The sequence below is a fragment of the Mya arenaria genome, chromosome 11 (assembly GCF_026914265.1).
Source record: "Mya arenaria isolate MELC-2E11 chromosome 11, ASM2691426v1".
NCBI lineage: Eukaryota > Metazoa > Mollusca > Bivalvia > Myida > Myidae > Mya > Mya arenaria.
Window position 1 is genome coordinate 9,535,871 of NC_069132.1, and position 21,973 is coordinate 9,557,843.

General features: G+C 33.9%; 2 long non-coding RNA genes across 2 annotated transcripts; both read right to left on the bottom strand.

Moving 5' to 3' along the window:
* Positions 1-1,183: 1,183 nt before the first annotated feature.
* On the bottom strand, positions 1,184-18,698 carry LOC128209745 (uncharacterized). Its single transcript, XR_008257058.1, has 20 exons — positions 18,545-18,698; positions 18,125-18,238; positions 16,417-16,524; positions 15,645-15,772; positions 15,226-15,339; positions 13,519-13,622; positions 12,750-12,877; positions 12,330-12,443; positions 10,620-10,723; positions 9,849-9,976; positions 9,429-9,542; positions 7,721-7,825; positions 6,949-7,076; positions 6,529-6,642; positions 4,822-4,926; positions 4,050-4,177; positions 3,630-3,743; positions 2,377-2,480; positions 1,605-1,732; positions 1,184-1,298 (listed from the first exon to the last, which is right to left on the bottom strand). It is a non-coding gene; the product is annotated as an uncharacterized LOC128209745 (long non-coding RNA).
* Positions 18,699-19,341: 643 nt separating this feature from the next.
* LOC128207694 (uncharacterized) lies at positions 19,342-21,598 on the bottom strand. The gene is made up of 3 exons (XR_008256754.1): positions 21,445-21,598; positions 21,025-21,138; positions 19,342-19,425 (listed from the first exon to the last, which is right to left on the bottom strand). It is a non-coding gene; the product is annotated as an uncharacterized LOC128207694 (long non-coding RNA).
* Positions 21,599-21,973: the final 375 nt, after the last annotated feature.

A 21,973-nucleotide genomic window follows, 5' to 3' on the forward strand; every position in this document is an offset into this window, starting at 1 on the left:
GTCTAAACGACACTATATGCCAATTGTTGGCTTCCGGGGCAAATGGCGCAACAAAGGAAATGGCAAAAAACACACCAAAACTTAAAGATTCATGACAACTGCTAGTGTTTTCATGTATGAGGTGGCTGCATGATGTAGAAAATGCAGAGATAGCATTATTATGCCATTTTTTAAAAAAAAATTACTTTAAGAATCTGTTTGAAGGCTGATTTGGCATTAATTCAGAGTACAGCATTCACTATTGTCTACAAGATGCTTATTTACACTGATTTGCTATAAATCTCACTCATTGGAATCATTTACACACCAACACAAGTACTACAGAGTTGACTAACATCTTCATTCTTCTGAAATATTAGGATTCAGAGCTGCATCTCCTGGATCAGATTGCAGGCTACCGCCTGGGGAAAAGGCCGCAGCTAACTGGAGCTTATTGGCACATCATGATCTGCAAGCAAGACACAAAAGCAATGTTTTACACAATAAAACTATCTGCCACTACTGTTAAAGTTTGAAAAGGGCCTGTAAACACTCATTTGAGGCATACACAACCTTTAATATAGTCATAAATGTGATAAATATGCAGAAAAGTTCATGATTCAAAGATTTTCAGGACAAATTTAATAGAATATATAGTCTTTTGGACATTTGGCAATCAGTTTTTAACAACTCAAAGGTAAATCTCATCTATTGAGTACCCAGATGCATTTTGCAAGCATTCAAACCAGATGCTTAGAATTTCTTCTTACTTGGAGATGGTATTCCTTTCTTGAAATCCTTGCCGAGAGCCGGTATGGAAAACCACACGAGACCACAGTTTTACCAGCACTGGTTCTTGTCCTTGAAAATTCCTCTGTGGCTACAGCAACCAGGCTGGCTTCCGGGGCAAATGGCGCAACAAAGGAAATGGCAAAAAACACACCAAAACTTAAAGATTCATGACAACTGCTAGTGTTTTCATGTATGAGGTGGCTACATGATGTAGAAAATGCAGAGATAGCATTATTATGCCCATTTTTAAAAAAAATTACTTTAAGAATCTGTTTTGAAGGCTAGATTTGGCATTAAATTCAGAGTACAGCACTTCACTATTGTCTATAAGATGCTTATTTACACCTGATTTGCTATAAATCTCACTCATTGGAATCATTTACACACAAACAAGCACTACAGAGTTGACTAACATCTTCATTCTTCTGAAATATTGGATTCAGAGCTGCATCTCCTGGATTCAGATTGCAGGACTACCGCCTGGGGAAAAGGCCGCAGCTAACTGGAGCTTATTGGCACATCATGATCTGCAAGCAAGACACAAAAGCAATGTTTTACACAAATAAAACTATCTGCCACTACTGTTAAAGTTTGAAAAAGGCCTGTAAACACTCATTTGAGGCATACACAACCTTTAATATAGTCATAAATGTGATAAATATGCAGAAAAGTTCATGAATTCAAAGATTTTCAGGACAAATTTAATAGAATATATAGTCTTTTGGACATTTTGCAATCAGTTTTTAACAACTCAAAGGTAAACCTCATCTTATTGAGTACCCAGATGCATTTTGCAAGCATTCAAACCAGACATGCTTAGAATTTCTTCTTACTTGGAGATGGTATTCCTTTCTTGAAAATCCTTGCCGAGAGCCGGTATGGAAAACCACAGAGACCACAGTTTTACCAGCACTGGTTCTTGTCCTTGAAAATTCCTCTGTGGCTACAGCAACCAGGCTGGCTATTAAAATAAGCAATAAATTAGGGTTTTTAAAACATTTATACTGTATTAAGGTTGTGTTTTTTAATGCATTAAGGGAAAAGGCTCTATTCTTTATGAAAGCTGCTCACTTTTTATTTATTTTGCCTTGAGAAATGTCAAGTTTTTCAATGAATAAATTGAATAAATGAATGAATTAATGAATATATATGAATGATTGATAGAATGAATTAATGAATTAATGAAAGGTGGCATTATTTCTTTAAAATTGGGATCTCATTGTGTTGCTGTGATTGTTAAAGTATATGTTTTCTTGTCCATAAGCTGAAAATCATATGCACACTAAATAAAACATCATTCTGCATCCTATGTGCAGTAAGTTTTGTTTAATTGCTTATAGAATTTGCAATTATTGTAATGTTTGCTTAAAAGAGCAAACAAAATGTGTGAATAGATGCACAATACAGACCAAAGACTGATACAAGTCAGCAGTTTCATTAGAAAATAATATTATTATCAAAGCCACATCAGAAATGATTGACAACATGAAAGAAATTCATTTAGGAATGGAACAAACAGTCTCAATGGGCTTTTATGACCAAACTGTCTCACTTTGTACTTCAGTTTGGATACCATTTTCTAATATATTATCTTGAAGTACTTACAAATTACAGCATGTTGGCAAACACCAAGTACAGCTTGGCCTCTGGTGGGCAGCTTGGGGGGGGGGGGGGGGTCTTCAACAGACAGTTCCTCCTGGGTCTGCTTCCTATGTTAAAAAAATCCCTCCATTTATACTTTGGAATTGAAAGTGAGGCTTTCATTCATTAGTTACCATCATTTGGAACTATTTCCAAACATTAAATTGAAAGTGAAAGTAGTTTTTTTTAAAAATGTCAAAAATATATAAGAAAATTATATATTATTAATTTATATTATGTAATATAAGATTTTCACATTTCATACTCAAACACCAATATTCTATGGCTAAGCACTGTCAACTGGCCAAATTTCAACCAGATAGCTGTATAAATTAAGAATTTATAACAATTTAAAATAGGCCACCCCTCCAAAAGCTTCCTCTATATTTAAGCAACATTTTTTCAGAAACAGACTTCAAAACTCCTATAGTTCAGCTTCAGGCTATATGCAACACATACTGAAAGTTTGGCAATGATATATCAAACACTAAATGAATGAGACAAGTATTAGCACCTGTGGTATTTTCATAAAAAGCAGAAACAGCCATTTCCCTCAAATGTTAAGCCGCAAACCTTTGAAGAGCCATTATTTCCTTATGCATTGGAATAATTTGACCAAGTAAAGTTTTCCTTGTAGCTTTTAATGGTGTCTATAGAACAGCACCACAAAACTGGCCTGCCTACTCTTTTAAGATTTTTTCTAAGCAAAATAAGGTTTTTCCACTTCATCGGCTTAGTGTTTTATATAAAAAATGACATAGAGCCCAACTGAAATGCCTCAACTTGTCAAAATTTTGCTTTTCTGGTCCACTTATATACAAAGGTAACAGAACTGTTCAGTTTAACACAAGAAATTTAGTGATAATGTGTTAATAGACAGTCTAAACAACACTATATGCCAAATTGTTGGCTTCCGGGACAAATGGCGCAACAAAGGAAATGGCAAAAAACACACCAAAACTTAAAGATTCATGACAACTGCTAGTGTTTTCATGTATGAGGTGGCTACATGATGTAGAAAATGCAGAGATAGCATTATTATGCCCATTTTTAAAAAAAATTACTTTAAGAATCTGTTTTGAAGGCTAGATTTGGCATTAAATTCAGAGTACAGCACTTCACTATTGTCTATAAGATGCTTATTTACACCTGATTTGCTATAAATCTCACTCATTGGAATCATTTACACACAAACAAGCACTACAGAGTTGACTAACATCTTCATTCTTCTGAAATATTGGATTCAGAGCTGCATCTCCTGGATTCAGATTGCAGGACTACCGCCTGGGGAAAAGGCCGCAGCTAACTGGAGCTTATTGGCACATCATGATCTGCAAGCAAGACACAAAAGCAATGTTTTACACAAATAAAACTATCTGCCACTACTGTTAAAGTTTGAAAAAGGCCTGTAAACACTCATTTGAGGCATACACAACCTTTAATATAGTCATAAATGTGATAAATATGCAGAAAAGTTCATGAATTCAAAGATTTTCAGGACAAATTTAATAGAATATATAGTCTTTTGGACATTTTGCAATCAGTTTTTAACAACTCAAAGGTAAACCTCATCTTATTGAGTACCCAGATGCATTTTGCAAGCATTCAAACCAGACATGCTTAGAATTTCTTCTTACTTGGAGATGGTATTCCTTTCTTGAAAATCCTTGCCGAGAGCCGGTATGGAAAACCACAGAGACCACAGTTTTACCAGCACTGGTTCTTGTCCTTGAAAATTCCTCTGTGGCTACAGCAACCAGGCTGGCTATTAAAATAAGCAATAAATTAGGGTTTTTAAAACATTTATACTGTATTAAGGTTGTGTTTTTTAATGCATTAAGGGAAAAGGCTCTATTCTTTATGAAAGCTGCTCACTTTTTATTTATTTTGCCTTGAGAAATGTCAAGTTTTTCAATGAATAAATTGAATAAATGAATGAATTAATGAATATATATGAATGATTGATAGAATGAATTAATGAATTAATGAAAGGTGGCATTATTTCTTTAAAATTGGGATCTCATTGTGTTGCTGTGATTGTTAAAGTATATGTTTTCTTGTCCATAAGCTGAAAATCATATGCACACTAAATAAAACATCATTCTGCATCCTATGTGCAGTAAGTTTTGTTTAATTGCTTATAGAATTTGCAATTATTGTAATGTTTGCTTAAAAGAGCAAACAAAATGTGTGAATAGATGCACAATACAGACCAAAGACTGATACAAGTCAGCAGTTTCATTAGAAAATAATATTATTATCAAAGCCACATCAGAAATGATTGACAACATGAAAGAAATTCATTTAGGAATGGAACAAACAGTCTCAATGGGCTTTTATGACCAAACTGTCTCACTTTGTACTTCAGTTTGGATACCATTTTCTAATATATTATCTTGAAGTACTTACAAATTACAGCATGTTGGCAAACACCAAGTACAGCTTGGCCTCTGGTGGGCAGCTTGGTGGGGGGGGGGGGGGTCTTCAACAGACAGTTCCTCCTGGGTCTGCTTCCTATGTTAAAAAAATCCCTCCATTTATACTTTGGAATTGAAAGTGAGGCTTTCATTCATTAGTTACCATCATTTGGAACTATTTCCAAACATTAAATTGAAAGTGAAAGTAGTTTTTTTTAAAAATGTCAAAAATATATAAGAAAATTATATATTATTAATTTATATTATGTAATATAAGATTTTCACATTTCATACTCAAACACCAATATTCTATGGCTAAGCACTGTCAACTGGCCAAATTTCAACCAGATAGCTGTATAAATTAAGAATTTATAACAATTTAAAATAGGCCACCCCTCCAAAAGCTTCCTCTATATCAGGCGTGAGACCACAGTTATTTTTACTATATGTTTCATATAGACACTAACCTGGCTTTTGACTATACACACCCCAATTGAAAAACAAGGACATGGCATCTCTAGAACAATTCAAGACACAAAATATAATCACAAGAAAACACCATGTTGACCATTGACCCGACTGTCAAAATTGAGTTCAAATACATAACCCTTCCGCCAGGGAGTCAATCGGCTACAAACAACTAATTTTCAGACTTCCACAAGCTATGATTTTTCCAATATTTACATTGAAAACTATCAATTTCTGCAATAGAGTGTCAAATTCAGTCAAGTTCTCTGCAAAAAGAACATTTTTTGCTTCTTTTTCATTCAATTTTAATAAAATATTGATACTTGAACACAAGCACTCTTTGTTTCTGTATTCACATCCGGATCTTGGTCAACGGGGGGCAGATAACTGTGGTCTTGAGCCTATTTAAGCAACATTTTTTCAGAAACAGACTTCAAAACTCCTATAGTTCAGCTTCAGGCTATATGCAACACATACTGAAAGTTTGGCAATGATATATCAAACACTAAATGAATGAGACAAGTATTAGCACCTGTGGTATTTTCATAAAAAGCAGAAACAGCCATTTCCCTCAAATGTTAAGCCGCAAACCTTTGAAGAGCCATTATTTCCTTATGCATTGGAATAATTTGACCAAGTAAAGTTTTCCTTGTAGCTTTTAATGGTGTCTATAGAACAGCACCACAAAACTGGCCTGCCTACTCTTTTAAGATTTTTTCTAAGCAAAATAAGGTTTTTCCACTTCATCGGCTTAGTGTTTTATATAAAAAATGACATAGAGCCCAACTGAAATGCCTCAACTTGTCAAAATTTTGCTTTTCTGGTCCACTTATATACAAAGGTAACTGTTCAGTTTAACACAAGAAATTTAGTGATAATGTGTTAATAGACAGTCTAAACAACACTATATGCCAAATTGTTGGCTTCCGGGACAAATGGCGCAACAAAGGAAATGGCAAAAAACACACCAAAACTTAAAGATTCATGACAACTGCTAGTGTTTTCATGTATGAGGTGGCTACATGATGTAGAAAATGCAGAGATAGCATTATTATGCCCATTTTTAAAAAAAATTTACTTTAAGAATCTGTTTTGAAGGCTAGATTTGGCATTAAATTCAGAGTACAGCACTTCACTATTGTCTATAAGATGCTTATTTACACCTGATTTGCTATAAATCTCACTCATTGGAATCATTTACACACAAACAAGCACTACAGAGTTGACTAACATCTTCATTCTTCTGAAATATTGGATTCAGAGCTGCATCTCCTGGATTCAGATTGCAGGACTACCGCCTGGGGAAAAGGCCGCAGCTAACTGGAGCTTATTGGCACATCATGATCTGCAAGCAAGACACAAAAGCAATGTTTTACACAAATAAAACTATCTGCCACTACTGTTAAAGTTTGAAAAAGGCCTGTAAACACTCATTTGAGGCATACACAACCTTTAATATAGTCATAAATGTGATAAATATGCAGAAAAGTTCATGAATTCAAAGATTTTCAGGACAAATTTAATAGAATATATAGTCTTTTGGACATTTTGCAATCAGTTTTTAACAACTCAAAGGTAAACCTCATCTTATTGAGTACCCAGATGCATTTTGCAAGCATTCAAACCAGACATGCTTAGAATTTCTTCTTACTTGGAGATGGTATTCCTTTCTTGAAAATCCTTGCCGAGAGCCGGTATGGAAAACCACAGAGACCACAGTTTTACCAGCACTGGTTCTTGTCCTTGAAAATTCCTCTGTGGCTACAGCAACCAGGCTGGCTATTAAAATAAGCAATAAATTAGGGTTTTTAAAACATTTATACTGTATTAAGGTTGTGTTTTTTAATGCATTAAGGGAAAAGGCTCTATTCTTTATGAAAGCTGCTCACTTTTTATTTATTTTGCCTTGAGAAATGTCAAGTTTTTCAATGAATAAATTGAATAAATGAATGAATTAATGAATATATATGAATGATTGATAGAATGAATTAATGAATTAATGAAAGGTGGCATTATTTCTTTAAAATTGGGATCTCATTGTGTTGCTGTGATTGTTAAAGTATATGTTTTCTTGTCCATAAGCTGAAAATCATATGCACACTAAATAAAACATCATTCTGCATCCTATGTGCAGTAAGTTTTGTTTAATTGCTTATAGAATTTGCAATTATTGTAATGTTTGCTTAAAAGAGCAAACAAAATGTGTGAATAGATGCACAATACAGACCAAAGACTGATACAAGTCAGCAGTTTCATTAGAAAATAATATTATTATCAAAGCCACATCAGAAATGATTGACAACATGAAAGAAATTCATTTAGGAATGGAACAAACAGTCTCAATGGGCTTTTATGACCAAACTGTCTCACTTTGTACTTCAGTTTGGATACCATTTTCTAATATATTATCTTGAAGTACTTACAAATTACAGCATGTTGGCAAACACCAAGTACAGCTTGGCCTCTGGTGGGCAGCTTGGTGGGGGGGGGGGGGGTCTTCAACAGACAGTTCCTCCTGGGTCTGCTTCCTATGTTAAAAAAATCCCTCCATTTATACTTTGGAATTGAAAGTGAGGCTTTCATTCATTAGTTACCATCATTTGGAACTATTTCCAAACATTAAATTGAAAGTGAAAGTAGTTTTTTTTAAAAATGTCAAAAATATATAAGAAAATTATATATTATTAATTTATATTATGTAATATAAGATTTTCACATTTCATACTCAAACACCAATATTCTATGGCTAAGCACTGTCAACTGGCCAAATTTCAACCAGATAGCTGTATAAATTAAGAATTTATAACAATTTAAAATAGGCCACCCCTCCAAAAGCTTCCTCTATATCAGGCGTGAGACCACAGTTATTTTTACTATATGTTTCATATAGACACTAACCTGGCTTTTGACTTTATACACACCCCAATTGAAAAACAAGGACATGGCATCTCTAGAACAATTCAAGACACAAAATATAATCACAAGAAAACACCATGTTGACCATTGACCCGACTGTCAAAATTGAGTTCAAATACATAACCCTTCCGCCAGGGAGTCAATCGGCTACAAACAACTAATTTTCAGACTTCCACAAGCTATGATTTTTCCAATATTTACATTGAAAACTATCAATTTCTGCAATAGAGTGTCAAATTCAGTCAAGTTCTCTGCAAAAAGAACATTTTTTGCTTCTTTTTCATTCAATTTTAATAAAATATTGATACTTGAACACAAGCACTCTTTGTTTCTGTATTCACATCCGGATCTTGGTCAACGGGGGGCAGATAACTGTGGTCTTGAGCCTATTTAAGCAACATTTTTTCAGAAACAGACTTCAAAACTCCTATAGTTCAGCTTCAGGCTATATGCAACACATACTGAAAGTTTGGCAATGATATATCAAACACTAAATGAATGAGACAAGTATTAGCACCTGTGGTATTTTCATAAAAAGCAGAAACAGCCATTTCCCTCAAATGTTAAGCCGCAAACCTTTGAAGAGCCATTATTTCCTTATGCATTGGAATAATTTGACCAAGTAAAGTTTTCCTTGTAGCTTTTAATGGTGTCTATAGAACAGCACCACAAAACTGGCCTGCCTACTCTTTTAAGATTTTTTCTAAGCAAAATAAGGTTTTTCCACTTCATCGGCTTAGTGTTTTATATAAAAAATGACATAGAGCCCAACTGAAATGCCTCAACTTGTCAAAATTTTGCTTTTCTGGTCCACTTATATACAAAGGAACTGTTCAGTTTAACACAAGAAATTTAGTGATAATGTGTTAATAGACAGTCTAAACAACACTATATGCCAAATTGTTGGCTTCCGGGACAAATGGCGCAACAAAGGAAATGGCAAAAAACACACCAAAACTTAAAGATTCATGACAACTGCTAGTGTTTTCATGTATGAGGTGGCTACATGATGTAGAAAATGCAGAGATAGCATTATTATGCCCATTTTTAAAAAAAATTTACTTTAAGAATCTGTTTTGAAGGCTAGATTTGGCATTAAATTCAGAGTACAGCACTTCACTATTGTCTATAAGATGCTTATTTACACCTGATTTGCTATAAATCTCACTCATTGGAATCATTTACACACAAACAAGCACTACAGAGTTGACTAACATCTTCATTCTTCTGAAATATTGGATTCAGAGCTGCATCTCCTGGATTCAGATTGCAGGACTACCGCCTGGGGAAAAGGCCGCAGCTAACTGGAGCTTATTGGCACATCATGATCTGCAAGCAAGACACAAAAGCAATGTTTTACACAAATAAAACTATCTGCCACTACTGTTAAAGTTTGAAAAAGGCCTGTAAACACTCATTTGAGGCATACACAACCTTTAATATAGTCATAAATGTGATAAATATGCAGAAAAGTTCATGAATTCAAAGATTTTCAGGACAAATTTAATAGAATATATAGTCTTTTGGACATTTTGCAATCAGTTTTTAACAACTCAAAGGTAAACCTCATCTTATTGAGTACCCAGATGCATTTTGCAAGCATTCAAACCAGACATGCTTAGAATTTCTTCTTACTTGGAGATGGTATTCCTTTCTTGAAAATCCTTGCCGAGAGCCGGTATGGAAAACCACAGAGACCACAGTTTTACCAGCACTGGTTCTTGTCCTTGAAAATTCCTCTGTGGCTACAGCAACCAGGCTGGCTATTAAAATAAGCAATAAATTAGGGTTTTTAAAACATTTATACTGTATTAAGGTTGTGTTTTTTAATGCATTAAGGGAAAAGGCTCTATTCTTTATGAAAGCTGCTCACTTTTTATTTATTTTGCCTTGAGAAATGTCAAGTTTTTCAATGAATAAATTGAATAAATGAATGAATTAATGAATATATATGAATGATTGATAGAATGAATTAATGAATTAATGAAAGGTGGCATTATTTCTTTAAAATTGGGATCTCATTGTGTTGCTGTGATTGTTAAAGTATATGTTTTCTTGTCCATAAGCTGAAAATCATATGCACACTAAATAAAACATCATTCTGCATCCTATGTGCAGTAAGTTTTGTTTAATTGCTTATAGAATTTGCAATTATTGTAATGTTTGCTTAAAAGAGCAAACAAAATGTGTGAATAGATGCACAATACAGACCAAAGACTGATACAAGTCAGCAGTTTCATTAGAAAATAATATTATTATCAAAGCCACATCAGAAATGATTGACAACATGAAAGAAATTCATTTAGGAATGGAACAAACAGTCTCAATGGGCTTTTATGACCAAACTGTCTCACTTTGTACTTCAGTTTGGATACCATTTTCTAATATATATCTTGAAGTACTTACAAATTACAGCATGTTGGCAAACACCAAGTACAGCTTGGCCTCTGGTGGGCAGCTTGGTGGGGGGGGGGGGGTCTTCAACAGACAGTTCCTCCTGGGTCTGCTTCCTATGTTAAAAAAATCCCTCCATTTATACTTTGGAATTGAAAGTGAGGCTTTCATTCATTAGTTACCATCATTTGGAACTATTTCCAAACATTAAATTGAAAGTGAAAGTAGTTTTTTTTAAAAATGTCAAAAATATATAAGAAAATTATATATTATTAATTTATATTATGTAATATAAGATTTTCACATTTCATACTCAAACACCAATATTCTATGGCTAAGCACTGTCAACTGGCCAAATTTCAACCAGATAGCTGTATAAATTAAGAATTTATAACAATTTAAAATAGGCCACCCCTCCAAAAGCTTCCTCTATATCAGGCGTGAGACCACAGTTATTTTTACTATATGTTTCATATAGACACTAACCTGGCTTTTGACTTTATACACACCCCAATTGAAAAACAAGGACATGGCATCTCTAGAACAATTCAAGACACAAAATATAATCACAAGAAAACACCATGTTGACCATTGACCCGACTGTCAAAATTGAGTTCAAATACATAACCCTTCCGCCAGGGAGTCAATCGGCTACAAACAACTAATTTTCAGACTTCCACAAGCTATGATTTTTCCAATATTTACATTGAAAACTATCAATTTCTGCAATAGAGTGTCAACTTCAGTCAAGTTCTCTGCAAAAGAACATTTTTTGCTTCTTTTTCATCAATTTTAATAAAATATTGATACTTGAACACAAGCACTCTTTGTTTCTGTATTCACATCCGGATCTTGGTCAACGGGGGGCAGATAACTGTGGTCTTGAGCCTATTTAAGCAACATTTTTTCAGAAACAGACTTCAAAACTCCTATAGTTCAGCTTCAGGCTATATGCAACACATACTGAAAGTTTGGCAATGATATATCAAACACTAAATGAATGAGACAAGTATTAGCACCTGTGGTATTTTCATAAAAAGCAGAAACAGCCATTTCCCTCAAATGTTAAGCCGCAAACCTTTGAAGAGCCATTATTTCCTTATGCATTGGAATAATTTGACCAAGTAAAGTTTTCCTTGTAGCTTTTAATGGTGTCTATAGAACAGCACCACAAAACTGGCCTGCCTACTCTTTTAAGATTTTTTCTAAGCAAAATAAGGTTTTTCCACTTCATCGGCTTAGTGTTTTATATAAAAATGACATAGAGCCAACTGAAATGCCTCAACTTGTCAAAATTTTGCTTTTCTGGTCCACTTATATACAAAGGTAACAGAACTGTTCAGTTTAACACAAGAAATTTAGTGATAATGTGTTAATAGACAGTCTAAACAACACTATATGCCAAATTGTTGGCTTCCGGGACAAATGGCGCAACAAAGGAAATGGCAAAAAAACACACCAAAACTTAAAGATTCATGACAACTGCTAGTGTTTTCATGTATGAGGTGGCTACATGATGTAGAAAATGCAGAGATAGCATTATTATGCCCATTTTTAAAAAAAATTTACTTTAAGAATCTGTTTTGAAGGCTAGATTTGGCATTAAATTCAGAGTACAGCACTTCACTATTGTCTATAAGATGCTTATTTACACCTGATTTGCTATAAATCTCACTCATTGGAATCATTTACACACAAACAAGCACTACAGAGTTGACTAACATCTTCATTCTTCTGAAATATTGGATTCAGAGCTGCATCTCCTGGATTCAGATTGCAGGACTACCGCCTGGGGAAAAGGCCGCAGCTAACTGGAGCTTATTGGCACATCATGATCTGCAAGCAAGACACAAAAGCAATGTTTTACACAAATAAAACTATCTGCCACTACTGTTAAAGTTTGAAAAAGGCCTGTAAACACTCATTTGAGGCATACACAACCTTTAATATAGTCATAAATGTGATAAATATGCAGAAAAGTTCATGAATTCAAAGATTTTCAGGACAAATTTAATAGAATATATAGTCTTTTGGACATTTTGCAATCAGTTTTTAACAACTCAAAGGTAAACCTCATCTTATTGAGTACCCAGATGCATTTTGCAAGCATTCAAACCAGACATGCTTAGAATTTCTTCTTACTTGGAGATGGTATTCCTTTCTTGAAAATCCTTGCCGAGAGCCGGTATGGAAAACCACAGAGACCACAGTTTTACCAGCACTGGTTCTTGTCCTTGAAAATTCCTCTGTGGCTACAGCAACCAGGCTGGCTATTAAAATAAGCAATAAATTAGGGTTTTTAAAACATTTATACTGTATTAAGGTTGTGTTTTTAATGCATTAAGGGAAAAGGCTCTATTCTTTATGAAAGCTGCTCACTTTTTATTTATTTTGCCTTGAGAAATGTCAAGTTTTTCAATGAATAAATTGAATAAATGAATGAATTAATGAATATATATGAATGATTGATAGAATGAATTAATGAATTAATGAAAGGTGGCATTATTTCTTTAAAATTGGGATCTCATTGTGTTGCTGTGATTGTTAAAGTATATGTTTTCTTGTCCATAAGCTGAAAATCATATGCACACTAAATAAAACATCATTCTGCATCCTATGTGCAGTAAGTTTTGTTTAATTGCTTATAGAATTTGCAATTATTGTAATGTTTGCTTAAAAGAGCAAACAAAATGTGTGAATAGATGCACAATACAGACCAAAGACTGATACAAGTCAGCAGTTTCATTAGAAAATAATATTATTATCAAAGCCATCAGAAATGATTGACAACATGAAAGAAATTCATTTAGGAATGGAACAAACAGTCTCAATGGGCTTTTATGACCAAACTGTCTCACTTTGTACTTCAGTTTGGATACCATTTTCTAATATATTATCTTGAAGTACTTACAAATTACAGCATGTTGGCAAACACCAAGTACAGCTTGGCCTCTGGTGGGCAGCTTGGTGGGGGGGGGGGGGTCTTCAACAGACAGTTCCTCCTGGGTCTGCTTCCTATGTTAAAAAAATCCCTCCATTTATACTTTGGAATTGAAAGTGAGGCTTTCATTCATTAGTTACCATCATTTGGAACTATTTCCAAACATTAAATTGAAAGTGAAAGTAGTTTTTTTTAAAAATGTCAAAAATATATAAGAAAATTATATATTATTAATTTATATTATGTAATATAAGATTTTCACATTTCATACTCAAACACCAATATTCTATGGCTAAGCACTGTCAACTGGCCAAATTTCAACCAGATAGCTGTATAAATTAAGAATTTATAACAATTTAAAATAGGCCACCCCTCCAAAAGCTTCCTCTATATCAGGCGTGAGACCACAGTTATTTTTACTATATGTTTCATATAGACACTAACCTGGCTTTTGACTTTATACACACCCCAATTGAAAAACAAGGACATGGCATCTCTAGAACAATTCAAGACACAAAATATAATCACAAGAAAACACCATGTTGACCATTGACCCGACTGTCAAAATTGAGTTCAAATACATAACCCTTCCGCCAGGGAGTCAATCGGCTACAAACAACTAATTTTCAGACTTCCACAAGCTATGATTTTTCCAATATTTACATTGAAAACTATCAATTTCTGCAATAGAGTGTCAAATTCAGTCAAGTTCTCTGCAAAAAAGAACATTTTTTGCTTCTTTTTCATTCAATTTTAATAAAATATTGATACTTGAACACAAGCACTCTTTGTTTCTGTATTCACATCCGATCTTGGTCAACGGGGGGCAGATAACTGTGGTCTTGAGCCAAGCAACATTTTTTCAGAAACAGACTTCAAAACTCCTATAGTTCAGCTTCAGGCTATATGCAACACATACTGAAAGTTTGGCAATGATATATCAAACACTAAATGAATGAGACAAGTATTAGCACCTGTGGTATTTTCATAAAAAGCAGAAACAGCCATTTCCCTCAAATGTTAAGCCGCAAACCTTTGAAGAGCCATTATTTCCTTATGCATTGGAATAATTTGACCAAGTAAAGTTTTCCTTGTAGCTTTTAATGGTGTCTATAGAACAGCACCACAAAACTGGCCTGCCTACTCTTTTAAGATTTTTTCTAAGCAAAATAAGGTTTTTCCACTTCATCGGCTTAGTGTTTTATATAAAAAATGACATAGAGCCCAACTGAAATGCCTCAACTTGTCAAAATTTTGCTTTTCTGGTCCACTTATATACAAAGGTAACAGAACTGTTCAGTTTAACACAAGAAATTTAGTGATAATGTGTTAATAGACAGTCTAAACAACACTATATGCCAAATTGTTGGCTTCCGGGACAAATGGCGCAACAAAGGAAATGGCAAAAAACACACCAAAACTTAAAGATTCATGACAACTGCTAGTGTTTTCATGTATGAGGTGGCTACATGATGTAGAAAATGCAGAGATAGCATTATTATGCCCATTTTTAAAAAAAATTACTTTAAGAATCTGTTTTGAAGGCTAGATTTGGCATTAAATTCAGAGTACAGCACTTCACTATTGTCTATAAGATGCTTATTTACACCTGATTTGCTATAAATCTCACTCATTGGAATCATTTACACACAAACAAGCACTACAGAGTTGACTAACATCTTCATTCTTCTGAAATATTGGATTCAGAGCTGCATCTCCTGGATTCAGATTGCAGGACTACCGCCTGGGGAAAAGGCCGCAGCTAACTGGAGCTTATTGGCACATCATGATCTGCAAGCAAGACACAAAAGCAATGTTTTACACAAATAAAACTATCTGCCACTACTGTTAAAGTTTGAAAAAGGCCTGTAAACACTCATTTGAGGCATACACAACCTTTAATATAGTCATAAATGTGATAAATATGCAGAAAAGTTCATGAATTCAAAGATTTTCAGGACAAATTTAATAGAATATATAGTCTTTGGACATTTTGCAATCAGTTTTTAACAACTCAAAGGTAAACCTCATCTTATTGAGTACCCAGATGCATTTTGCAAGCATTCAAACCAGACATGCTTAGAATTTCTTCTTACTTGGAGATGGTATTCCTTTCTTGAAAATCCTTGCCGAGAGCCGGTATGGAAAACCACAGAGACCACAGTTTTACCAGCACTGGTTCTTGTCCTTGAAAATTCCTCTGTGGCTACAGCAACCAGGCTGGCTATTAAAATAAGCAATAAATTAGGGTTTTTAAAACATTTATACTGTATTAAGGTTGTGTTTTTTAATGCATTAAGGGAAAAGGCTCTATTCTTTATGAAAGCTGCTCACTTTTTATTTATTTTGCCTTGAGAAATGTCAAGTTTTTCAATGAATAAATTGAATAAATGAATGAATTAATGAATATATATGAATGATTGATAGAATGAATTAATGAATTAATGAAAGGTGGCATTATTTCTTTAAAATTGGGATCTCATAGTGTTGCTGTGATTGTTAAAGTATATGTTTTCTTGTCCATAAGCTGAAAATCATATGTACACTAAATAAAACATCATTCTGCATCCTATGTGCAGTAAGTTTTGTTTAATTGCTTATAGAATTTGCAATTATTGTAATGTTTGCTTAAAAGAGCTAACAAAATGTGTGAATAGATGCACAATACAGACCAAAGACTGATACAAGTCAGCAGTTTCATTAGAAAATAATATTATTATCAAAGCCACATCAAAAATGATTGACAACATGAAAGAAATTCATTTAGGAATGGAACAAACAGTCTCAATGGGCTTTTATGACCAAACTGTCTCACTTTGAACTTCAGTTTGGATACCATTTTCTAATATATTATCTTGAAGTACTTACAAATTACAGCATGTTGGCAAACACCAAGTACAGCTTGGCCTCTGGTGGGCAGCTTGGTGGGGGGGGGAGGGGGGGTCTTCAACAGACAGTTCCTCCTGGGTCTGCTTCCTATGTTAAAAAAATCCCTCCATTTATACTTTGGAATTGAAAGTGAGGCTTTCATTCATTAGTTACCATCATTTGGAACTATTTCCAAACATTAAATTGAAAGTGAAAGTAGTTTTTTTTAAAAATGTCAAAAATATATAAGAAAATTATATATTATTAATTTATATTATGTAATATAAGATTTTCACATTTCATACTCAAACACCAATATTCTATGGCTAAGCACTGTCAACTGGCCAAATTTCAACCAGATAGCTGTATAAATTAAGAATTTATAACAATTTAAAATAGGCCACCCCTCCAAAAGCTTCCTCTATATCAGGCGTGAGACCACAGTTATTTTTACTATATGTTTCATATAGACACTAACCTGGCTTTTGACTTTATACACACCCCAATTGAAAAACAAGGACATGGCATCTCTAGAACAATTCAAGACACAAAATATAATCACAAGAAAACACCATGTTGACCATTGACCCGACTGTCAAAATTGAGTTCAAATACATAACCCTTCCGCCAGGGAGTCAATCGGCTACAAACAACTAATATTCAGACTTCCACAAGCTATGATTTTTCCAATATTTACATTGAAAACTATCAATTTCTGCAATAGAGTGTCAAATTCAGTCAAGTTCTCTGCAAAAAGAACATTTTTTGCTTCTTTTTCATTCAATTTTAATAAAATATTGATACTTGAACACAAGCACTCTTTGTTTCTGTATTCACATCCGGATCTTGGTCAACGGGGGGCAGATAACTGTGGTCTTGAGCCAAGCAACATTTTTTCAGAAACAGACTTCAAAACTCCTATAGTTCAGCTTCAGGCTATATGCAACACATACTGAAAGTTTGGCAATGATATATCAAACACTAAATGAATGAGACAAGTATTAGCACCTGTGGTATTTTCATAAAAAGCAGAAAACAGCCATTTCCCTCAAATGTTAAGCTGCAAACCTTTGAAGAGCCATTATTTCCTTATGCATTGGAATAATTTGACCAAGTAAAGTTTTCCTTGTAGCTTTTAATGGTGTCTATAGAACAGCACCACAAAACTGGCCTGCCTACTCTTTTAAGATTTTTTTCTAAGCAAAATAAGGTTTTTCCACTTCATCGGCTTAGTGTTTTATATAAAAAATGACATAGAGCCAAACTGAAATGCCTCAACTTGTCAAAATTTTGCTTTTCTGGTCCACTTATATACAAAGGTAACTGTCCAGTTTAACACAAGAAATTTAGTGATCATGTGTTAATAGACAGTCTAAACAACACTATATGCCAAATTGTTGGCTTCCGGGACAAATGGCGCAACAAAGGAAATGGCAAAAAACACACCAAAACTTAAAGATTCATGACAACTGCTAGTGTTTTCATGTATGAGGTGGCTGCATGATGTAGAAAATGCAGAGATAGCATTATTATGCCCATTTTTAAAAAAAATTACTTTAAGAATCTGTTTTGAAGGCTAGATTTGGCATTAAATTCAGAGTACAGCACTTCACTATTGTCTATAAGATGCGTATTTACACCTGATTCGCTATAAATCTCACTCATTGGAATCATTTACACACAAACAAGTACTACAGAGTTGACTAACATCTTCATTCTTCTGAAATATTGGATTCAGAGCTGCATCTCCTGGATTCAGATTGCAGGACTACCGCCTGGGGAAAAGGCCGCAGCTAACTGGAGCTTATTGGCACATCATGATCTGCAAGCAAGACACAAAAGCAATGTTTTACACAAATAAAACTATCTGCCACTACTGTTAAAGTTTGAAAAGGGCCTGTAAACACTCATTTGAGGCATACACAACCTTTAATATAGTCATAAATGTGATAAATATGCAGAAAAGTTCATGAATTCAATGATTTTCAGGACAAATTTAATAGAATATATAGTCTTTTGGACATTTTGCAATCAGTTTTTAACAACTCAAAGGTAAATCTCATCTTATTGAGTACCCAGATGCATTTTGCAAGCATTCAAACCAGACATGCTTAGAATTTCTTCTTACTTGGAGATGGTATTCCTTTCTTGAAAATCCTTGCCGAGAGCCGGTATGGAAAACCACACGAGACCACAGTTTTACCAGCACTGGTTCTTGTCCTTGAAAATTCCTCTGTGGCTACAGCAACCAGGCTGGCTATTAAAATAAGCAATAAATTAGGGTTTTTAAAACATTTATACTGTATTAAGGTTGTGTTTTTTAATGCATTAAGGGAAAAGGCTCTATTCTTTATGAAAACTGCTCACTTTTTATTTATTTTGCCTTGAGAAATGTCAAGTTTTTCAATGAATAAACTAAATAAATGAATGAATTAATGAATATATATGAATGATTGATAGAATGAATTAATGAATTAATGAAAGGTGGCATTATTTCTTTAAAATTGGGATCTCATAGTGTTGCTGTGATTGTTAAAGTATATGTTTTCTTGTCCATAAGCTGAAAATCATATGTACACTAAATAAAACATCATTCTGCATCCTATGTGCAGTAAGTTTTGTTTAATTGCTTATAGAATTTGCAATTATTGTAATGTTTGCTTAAAAGAGCTAACAAAATGTGTGAATAGATGCACAATACAGACCAAAGACTGATACAAGTCAGCAGTTTCATTAGAAAATAATATTATTATCAAAGCCACATCAAAAATGATTGACAACATGAAAGAAATTCATTTAGGAATGGAACAAACAGTCTCAATGGGCTTTTATGACCAAACTGTCTCACTTTGAACTTCAGTTTGGATACCATTTTCTAATATATTATCTTGAAGTACTTACAAATTACAGCATGTTGGCAAACACCAAGTACAGCTTGGCCTCTGGTGGGCAGCTTGGTGGGGGGGGAGGGGGGGGTCTTCAACAGACAGTTCCTCCTGGGTCTGCTTCCTATGTTAAAAAAATCCCTCCATTTATACTTTGGAATTGAAAGTGAGGCTTTCATTCATTAGTTACCATCATTTGGAACTATTTCCAAACATTAAATTGAAAGTGAAAGTAGTTTTTTTTAAAAATGTCAAAAATATATAAGAAAATTATATATTATTAATTTATATTATGTAATATAAGATTTTCACATTTCATACTCAAACACCAATATTCTATGGCTAAGCACTGTCAACTGGCCAAATTTCAACCAGATAGCTGTATAAATTAAGAATTTATAACAATTTAAAATAGGCCACCCCTCCAAAAGCTTCCTCTATATCAGGCGTGAGACCACAGTTATTTTTACTATATGTTTCATATAGACACTAACCTGGCTTTTGACTTTATACACACCCCAATTGAAAAACAAGGACATGGCATCTCTAGAACAATTCAAGACACAAAATATAATCACAAGAAAACACCATGTTGACCATTGACCCGACTGTCAAAATTGAGTTCAAATACATAACCCTTCCGCCAGGGAGTCAATCGGCTACAAACAACTAATATTCAGACTTCCACAAGCTATGATTTTTCCAATATTTACATTGAAAACTATCAATTTCTGCAATAGAGTGTCAAATTCAGTCAAGTTCTCTGCAAAAAGAACATTTTTTGCTTCTTTTTCATTCAATTTTAATAAAATATTGATACTTGAACACAAGCACTCTTTGTTTCTGTATTCACATCCGGATCTTGGTCAACGGGGGGCAGATAACTGTGGTCTTGAGCCAAGCAACATTTTTTCAGAAACAGACTTCAAAACTCCTATAGTTCAGCTTCAGGCTATATGCAACACATACTGAAAGTTTGGCAATGATATATCAAACACTAAATGAATGAGACAAGTATTAGCACCTGTGGTATTTTCATAAAAAGCAGAAACAGCCATTTCCCTCAAATGTTAAGCTGCAAACCTTTGAAGAGCCATTATTTCCTTATGCATTGGAATAATTTGACCAAGTAAAGTTTTCCTTGTAGCTTTTAATGGTGTCTATAGAACAGCACCACAAAACTGGCCTGCCTACTCTTTTAAGATTTTTTTCTAAGCAAAATAAGGTTTTTCCACTTCATCGGCTTAGTGTTTTATATAAAAAATGACATAGAGCCAAACTGAAATGCCTCAACTTGTCAAAATTTTGCTTTTCTGGTCCACTTATATACAAAGGTAACTGTCCAGTTTAACACAAGAAATTTAGTGATCATGTGTTAATAGACAGTCTAAACAACACTATATGCCAAATTGTTGGCTTCCGGGACAAATGGCGCAACAAAGGAAATGGCAAAAAACACACCAAAACTTAAAGATTCATGACAACTGCTAGTGTTTTCATGTATGAGGTGGCTGCATGATGTAGAAAATGCAGAGATAGCATTATTATGCCCATTTTTAAAAAAAATTACTTTAAGAATCTGTTTTGAAGGCTAGATTTGGCATTAAATTCAGAGTACAGCACTTCACTATTGTCTATAAGATGCGTATTTACACCTGATTCGCTATAAATCTCACTCATTGGAATCATTTACACACAAACAAGTACTACAGAGTTGACTAACATCTTCATTCTTCTGAAATATTGGATTCAGAGCTGCATCTCCTGGATTCAGATTGCAGGACTACCGCCTGGGGAAAAGGCCGCAGCTAACTGGAGCTTATTGGCACATCATGATCTGCAAGCAAGACACAAAAGCAATGTTTTACACAAATAAAACTATCTGCCACTACTGTTAAAGTTTGAAAAGGGCCTGTAAACACTCATTTGAGGCATACACAACCTTTAATATAGTCATAAATGTGATAAATATGCAGAAAAGTTCATGAATTCAATGATTTTCAGGACAAATTTAATAGAATATATAGTCTTTTGGACATTTTGCAATCAGTTTTTAACAACTCAAAGGTAAATCTCATCTTATTGAGTACCCAGATGCATTTTGCAAGCATTCAAACCAGACATGCTTAGAATTTCTTCTTACTTGGAGATGGTATTCCTTTCTTGAAAATCCTTGCCGAGAGCCGGTATGGAAAACCACACGAGACCACAGTTTTACCAGCACTGGTTCTTGTCCTTGAAAATTCCTCTGTGGCTACAGCAACCAGGCTGGCTATTAAAATAAGCAATAAATTAGGGTTTTTAAAACATTTATACTGTATTAAGGTTGTGTTTTTTAATGCATTAAGGGAAAAGGCTCTATTCTTTATGAAAACTGCTCACTTTTTATTTATTTTGCCTTGAGAAATGTCAAGTTTTTCAATGAATAAACTAAATAAATGAATGAATTAATGAATATATATGAATGATTGATAGAATGAATTAATGAATTAATGAAAGGTGGCATTATTTCTTTAAAATTGGGATCTCATAGTGTTGCTGTGATTGTTAAAGTATATGTTTTCTTGTCCATAAGCTGAAAATCATATGTACACTAAATAAAACATCATTCTGCATCCTATGTGCAGTAAGTTTTGTTTAATTGCTTATAGAATTTGCAATTATTGTAATGT